Source organism: Triticum dicoccoides, chromosome 3A (genome assembly GCF_002162155.2).
Source record: "Triticum dicoccoides isolate Atlit2015 ecotype Zavitan chromosome 3A, WEW_v2.0, whole genome shotgun sequence".
NCBI lineage: Eukaryota > Viridiplantae > Streptophyta > Magnoliopsida > Poales > Poaceae > Triticum > Triticum dicoccoides.
Genome location: NC_041384.1, coordinates 671183501 through 671190568, shown reverse-complemented (window position 1 = coordinate 671190568; position 7068 = coordinate 671183501). Strand labels below are relative to the sequence as shown.

General features: G+C 43.0%; 1 non-coding gene across 1 annotated transcript; it reads right to left on the bottom strand.

Moving 5' to 3' along the window:
* Positions 1 to 268: 268 nt before the first annotated feature.
* On the bottom strand, positions 269 to 340 carry TRNAN-AUU. The gene has a single exon. It is a non-coding gene; the product is annotated as a tRNA-Asn (tRNA).
* Positions 341 to 7068: the final 6728 nt, after the last annotated feature.

The following is a 7068-nucleotide window of genomic DNA, read 5'->3' as shown; positions in this document are numbered from 1 at the left end:
ATTCAATGAGCATCTTGTATTTCATAAAAATTGGGGGTTATATAATCCTTACGTAAGGGCCAGCCTATCCAACTTCCAGGCATTAGGATACGTTTAAGGCGTGGATGATTATCATAAGAGATTCCCACCATATCATAAGATTCGCGTTCTTGAAAATCGGCACTTCTCCAAATCCAGAAGGTTACCTACTCCTAAGGGTCAAAGCAAGCCCTTTAATTCAATTCTTTATTCTTACATTAAAATTCTTACATTAAAGAATGAATAAAATCTGCCCAAGTAGGATTCGAACCTACGACCAGTCAGTTAATAGCCGACCGCTCTACCACTGAGCTACTGAGGAACAAGGGGGGATTCGACCTCCTAGAGTTCAACTCCCGCTCTCAACCCATGAACAATATGAGTCCGAAGCTTCTTTCCTGACTCTTTGATCTTAAGAATGCTGGTTTTAAGAACGAGTGATTGCCCTTCTCCGACCCTTACTGCCCAACCGGAGAGCGGACGGCTAATGTGTTCCACTTATTGAATAGGGTCTATGGTCGGTCCGTGACCCCTAGACGCCGAGGGCGTCCTTGGGGTGATCTGGCGATTTCATTATGGGGCAGCTCATGATCTTCATATCGATCTATTATCCACCTCTGTATCTATTCTTTCTTAGCTAAACAGGTGGAAGATCTATCCAATTTGGTTATATTATATCATGGCTTGGAGGTCGCACATTCTCCTTGTGGATATTTGGTATCTCAGATCAAATAACGTCATGACTTGATCACTCGAGATCAACTCAATGATGAGAAGACTGTTCACACTCCCTTGGAGCTTTACGTTAAACTCCGTCTGACTGATGGCTCACCATTATCTGATCCGACGCAGTACAGACAGTAGGTCGGCAGTTTGGTTTATCTGACGATCTCTTGCCCAGATGGCTTTTCCTAAGAGAGATACTATTGTTTCTGGTACAAAAGTTCCTATATCCATGGGAAATGCCCTACCTTTGAGTGCAGTTTGAACTATTGATTTACGTAATTGGAAGTAACCAATTAGGTTTACGACGAAACCTAGAAATCGATCACTGATCCAATTTGACTAGCTCTACGGGATAGACCTCAACAGAAAACTATTGAGTAACGGCAGCAAGTGATTGAGTTCAGTAGTTCCTCATAGAAAATTATTGGCTCTAGAGATATGGTAATATGGAGAAGACAAAATTGTTTGAAGCACGCACAGAACCGGAAGCGCCCCTTGTTTCTCAATGACCAAGAAAAGAATTCCTAATTAGTCTGGAAAAGAGTCGTAGAATGCCAGGAATCCCAAAGAAAGATTTTTCTTTTCTGAATTATAATTATTCAGTCAATTCAAATAAGACGTATCTTGTTCAAGCCAATAAATAGAGCTGGGGTTATAGTTAAAGTAGCCAGTAGAAAACCAAAATAACTAGTTAAAGTAAGCATGAATTGGAATTCTTCAGTATTTGAGGGGGAGCTAGTGGAATGCCAGCGCTTTAGTATTGTTGTTTCTTTTAAGTCCGTTCATAACTCAGAATGATGGACTATGGTTTCTGTCTATGGGCCATGTGATGGTCAACCTAGAGATGATTTTGTGAGTTGGTTATATCACCTAACTATCCCCTTGGATGAGAATTGGTTGCTTCTTGGTGATTTTAACTTCATCCGCTCTCTAGATAACAGAAATCTGCCAGGAGGAGATATAAATGACATCTTTCTCTTTAATGAAATCATAGGCCATCTTGGGCTTCTGGAATTGCCAATAAAGGGTAGAAGCTTTACTTGGTCCAACATGCAGCAAATCCCTCTCTTGGAACAGCTTGATTGGTTTTTCACATCCTCTGATTGGATCTCTCACTATCCTAACACAGTTGTCTTTCCTCTGGCAAAAACCTCTTCGGATCACGTGCCATGTGTGGTTTCAATCGACACTAAAATTCCCAAGTCCAAGATTTTCAGGTTTGAAAATTACTGCTTGAAATGCCAGGGTTTATGGAGTGTGTCAAGAAATCTTGGGAGGCCCCTGTTTTTTCTGATCTCTCTACATCCGTAGTTTTAACTAGGAAATTTAAATGTCTCAGGTATGACTTAAGAGTTTGGAGCAAAAACCTCTCTTACCTTAAGAAGTTAACTATGGAATATAGTAAAGTTATTCTCTATTTTGATAAGTTGGAGGAGTTACGGCCACTGGTTAGATCAGAGTTCAACTTCAGGAAAATAGTCAAGTTGCATTATGAACATTTGTTGAAGCTCCACTATATCTATTGGAAGCAGAGGTGTACGAGGTGGGGGAGGAAAACTCAAAAATTTTCCATGCCATGGCATCTGAGCGCATGAGGAAAAACTCTATAGCTAGTCTGAAAACGCAGGAGATGGATGACCCTGTTTCTGATCATGCTCAAATGGCGGGAATCCTATGTGCTTCCTTCAAAAACCGAATGGGCCAGGCCCAGGACATTTCAATGGGCTACGATCTGGGCACACTCATCCAGCCTGTCCCTGGTCTGGGGGAATTGTCGCTTCCCTTCTCTGATGCTGAGATTAAAACGGTCTTGCAGGAGCTGCCAACTGACAGGGCACCAGGGCCCGATGGTTTTAATGGCATGTTTGTCAAGCGTTGTTGGCCAATCATTGAGAAAGATTTCTTGAGTTTGATAAAAGACTTTTATGAAGGGAAACTTTCTCTGGAAAACATTAATGGGTCTCTCATTACCATTATCCCTAAGATGTTATCTCCTGAGGGACCGGATGATTTTAGGCCCATTTCTCTTACAAACACCTGCTTGAAGTTTCTCACCAAGCTGCTGGCTAATAGATTGCAAAAGGTGATTCTAAGCTGCATCCATAAGAATCAGTATGGTTTTCTTAAGGGTAGATCAATCCAGGACTGTCTGACTTGGAGTTTTGAGTATATACATCAATGCAAACAGTCTAAGAGGCCTATTGTTATTCTGAAATTAGATTTTGCCAAGGCTTTTGATACTGTTAATCATGAGGTTATTTTGCTGATGCTCAAACACAAAGGTTTTGATGATAAATGGATTGGATAGATCAAAGAGATCCTTTCTACAGGGTCTTCTTCTGTGTTGCTAAATGGCATCCCTGGCAAGCAGTTCAAATGCAAATGTGGGGTCAGACAAGGGGATCCTCTATCACCTCTTCTATTCGTAATTGCAGCTGACCTCTTACAGTCTGTGATTAATCAAATGTTGACACAGGGTGTCTTATCACTCCCAATCCCCACTCATGACCAGGAGTTTCCCATTATACAGTATGCTGATGATACTGTTATCTTTCTGTCAGCTAGAGATGAGGAACTGGTGGCTCTAAAGAACATGTTGCTCACCTTTCAACAATCTACTAGTCTCAAGGTCAATTTTGCAAAGTCCTCAATGATCCCACTCAACATTGATGAAGGTGAAGCAATTCAGTTAGCTGCCCTGTTTGGCTGCAGGATTGGCCAACTCCCTTTTACATATCTAGGGCTGCCCCTTGGAACTACTAGACCCAGGATTGTTGATCTCATGACTTTAGTGGATACTTTGGAGAGACGTTTGACTGCTAGCTCATGCATGCTCAATCAAGGATCACGCTTACAGCTCCTAACTTCGGTCCTGACCTCCATGCCAATCTACTTTCTTTGTAGCTTGCAAATCCGTCATGGTATTATCAAGTAGTTGGACAGAATCTTCAGACAATGCCTCTGGAGGGGGAGTTCTGATGCTCCAAAGCAACCTTTGGCTGCTTGGGATCTAGTTTGTCGGCCAAAAGATAAAGGAGGTCTTGGAGTGATCAAATTAAACATCCAAAACAAAGGGCTACTACTCAAGCATTTGCATAAGTTCTATAATAAGGTTCACATACCATGGGTGTCCCTCATCTGGAACAGTTATTATTGCTGATGGTGTCCCACATGCTACAACCCCAGTGGGGTCCTTTTGGTGGAGAGATATCCTCAAGCTCCATGATGCGTACACACCTATTGCCTTAGTGCACATAAACATGGGCGACTCTGCTCTATTCTGGACTGATGCTTGGCATATTGGTGGATCTTCTAGACCTTTATGTTGGAGACTACCAAGGTTATTCTCCTTTGTTAACAATCACAAGGTTTCAATGCATGAATTCCTCATATCACAGGATATCCTTTCAATGTTTTTCTTGCCATTGTCTCATGAGGCTGCTCAGGAGTTGCAGGTGCTAGAGGATTGGATAATGGCTTTGGACAGGAACACTAACATACCGGATGTCTGGGTCTGGCCAGGCAAATCTGGTGCATTTTCAGCCAAGAGTTTCTACACCTTAATGCACTCACATTTGCCTACAATTCAACCGTGTAAATGGTTGTGGAAAAGCAGATGCACATTCAAGATCAAAGTCTTTGGCTGGTTACTTTTCTTTGACAGGCTTAACACCAAGGACCTCCTGATCCGCAGGCACTGGAGATCCCCTTTGGATGATAATCTTTGTGTTATCTGTCAGGAATTCTCATATGAGGATAGGCTGCATTTGTTCTTCAACTGCAATTTCAGTCGGAGGGTCTGGAACTATCTTTCTATCGATTGGTCAAGAGGGCCGGAAATGTTGCAATGTATCCAACATGCTAGATCAAGTTTCAGACATACTTTCTTCTTTGAAGTTATGTTGACAGCTGCTTGGAACATTTGGATCCTCAGGAATGGAAGAACTTTTAGAGGGGAGAGAGCTACTTTTGCTGCTTGGAGGTCTAACTTTCTACATGATCTCACACCTCTATCTCATAGGCTTAAGGAGGATAGTAGCATCAAGCTTAAAGCTTGGATAAACTCTTTAGTCTAATTAGTCCAGGTAGGTTGATGTACTCTAGTTCTTTAGTTTTCTAGTCTAGTTTCTTAGCTCTTGTATATATTCCTTATGTACTTTTGTACAGTCATTTCTTTTTAATAATAAAGGGCTGTGGGGCTTTTCCTCATAGTAAATATTAAAAAAACAAGTAGATCGAAACGATTCTGCATCTACTACTATTACTCCACTCATCGACCGCTATCCAGCAAGCATCTAGAGTATTAAGTTAAAAACAGAGTGACGCCTTAAGTAAGATGACATGATGTAGAGAGATAAATTCATGCAATATGAAATAAACCCCATCTTGTTATCCTCGATGGCAACTATACAATACGTGCCTTGCTGCCCCTTCTGTCACTGGGTAAGGACACCGCAAGATCGAACCCAAAGCTAAGCACTTCTCCCATGGCAAGAACTACCAATCTAGTTGGCCAAACCAAATGGATAATTCGAAGAGACTTGCAAAGATAAACAATCATACATAAAAGAATTCAGAGAAGATTCAAATATTATTCATAGATAGACTTGATCATAAACCCACAATTCATTGGTCTCAACAAACATACCGCAAAAAGAAGATTACATCGAATAGATCTCCACAAGAGAGGGGGAGAACTTTGTATTGAGAATCAAAGAGAGAGAAGAAGCCATCTAGCTACTAACTATGGACCCGAAGGTCTGAGGTAAACTACTCACACTTCATCGGAGAGGCTAGGATGATGTAGAAGCCCTCCGTGATGACGACCCTCTTCCAGCGAAGCTCCGGAACAGGCCCCAAGATGGGATCTCATGGATACAGAAAGTTGCGGCGGTGGAATTAGGTTTTTGGCTCCTGTTCTGATCGTTTGGGGGTACGTGTGTATATATAGGAGGAAGAAGTACGCCGGAGGAGCAACGAGGGGCCCACGAGGCAGGGGGGCGCGCCCCCCACCCTCGTGACCGCCTCGTTTGTGCCTTGGAGCAGGGTCCAAGTCTCCTGGATCACGTTCGGTGACAAAATCACATTCCTGAAGATTTTATTCCGTTTGGACTCCGTTTGATATTCCGTTTCTTCGAAACACTAAAATAGGCAAAAAACAGCAATTCTGGGCTGGGCCTTCGGTTAATAGGTTAGTCCCAAAAATAATATAAAAGTGGAAAATAAAGCCCAATATAGTCCAAAACAGTAGATAATATAGCATGGAGCAATCAAAAATTATAGATACGTTGGAGACGTATCACCCATCAACTTAGTAGGCCCACAAGTCAGCCTGCCACTATACTGGGTCCCAGCTAACAGGGGGAGTATTCATTTTTTTGTGCGTAATAAGGAGGCACTTCCTTGCGTGCGAAGATATAGCTGGTGGGTCCGAGCTGTTAGCGGTGGTAACGTTTTTTCGCGAAATACAGAGGCCCTTTCAGTGGGTCCCTGATGTCAGGTGGAGAAATCATTATTTTGCGCGTAATAAGGAGGCATTTCCTTGCATGCAGCCATGGACCCAGCTGTCGGCCTCTCCACGTACAGTCCATTTCAGATGCATGTCGATTGTTGACCATGTTGATCAGGCCGCGCCGAGAGCACCAGGGCGGTGGACGACGGCGAGGCCTAGGAAGGGAACGACACGGAGGCAGGGAAGACTCGGTAGTTATTTCCCACACGGAGGGGAGTACGACTGTACGAGGGTTTACTGGTTCGTCTGCCGTCGCCGGAGAATAACAGCAGGTGTGGGTGAGTAGAGGGATGGCTAGGCCAGCGATGGCAGTACGGTGGGGCGGTGAGGCCTGCGCGGCAGCACAGCTGGCCGCGGGGAGGAGGGAGCAGGCGGTCCCGCCGGCGCTTGTTTGAGCGGCTGGAGCAGGAAGAGCAGAGATTAAAGAAGCACGACGGTCGTTCGATGGACATCCAACAGTCACTGCTTGTGCGTCAACCTTTTTTTAGGAAAGCCTCAAATCTGTGGAAAACAGCATACAACCCATCTGCCATTATTTCTAATAATTTACAGCCCATTTGCTAATTCTTAAGGTTTTTTGGAGCCCATATTCTTTTTGTTAGCATTACAGCCCATATTGTGGCCACGGTTAAAAAATTATACGAGATTTTGCATATTTCGGTGCGGTCCGAACTGTTTGTAATCCCGAAATTTCGACTCACATTCAAACTGATTTTAAAAATAAATGTATATCAATATAAAATCCAATAAATTCTCCACGCATAAACATTAATGTAATTTAAAATCTCGAAAAAAAGATATTTAAAACTAAT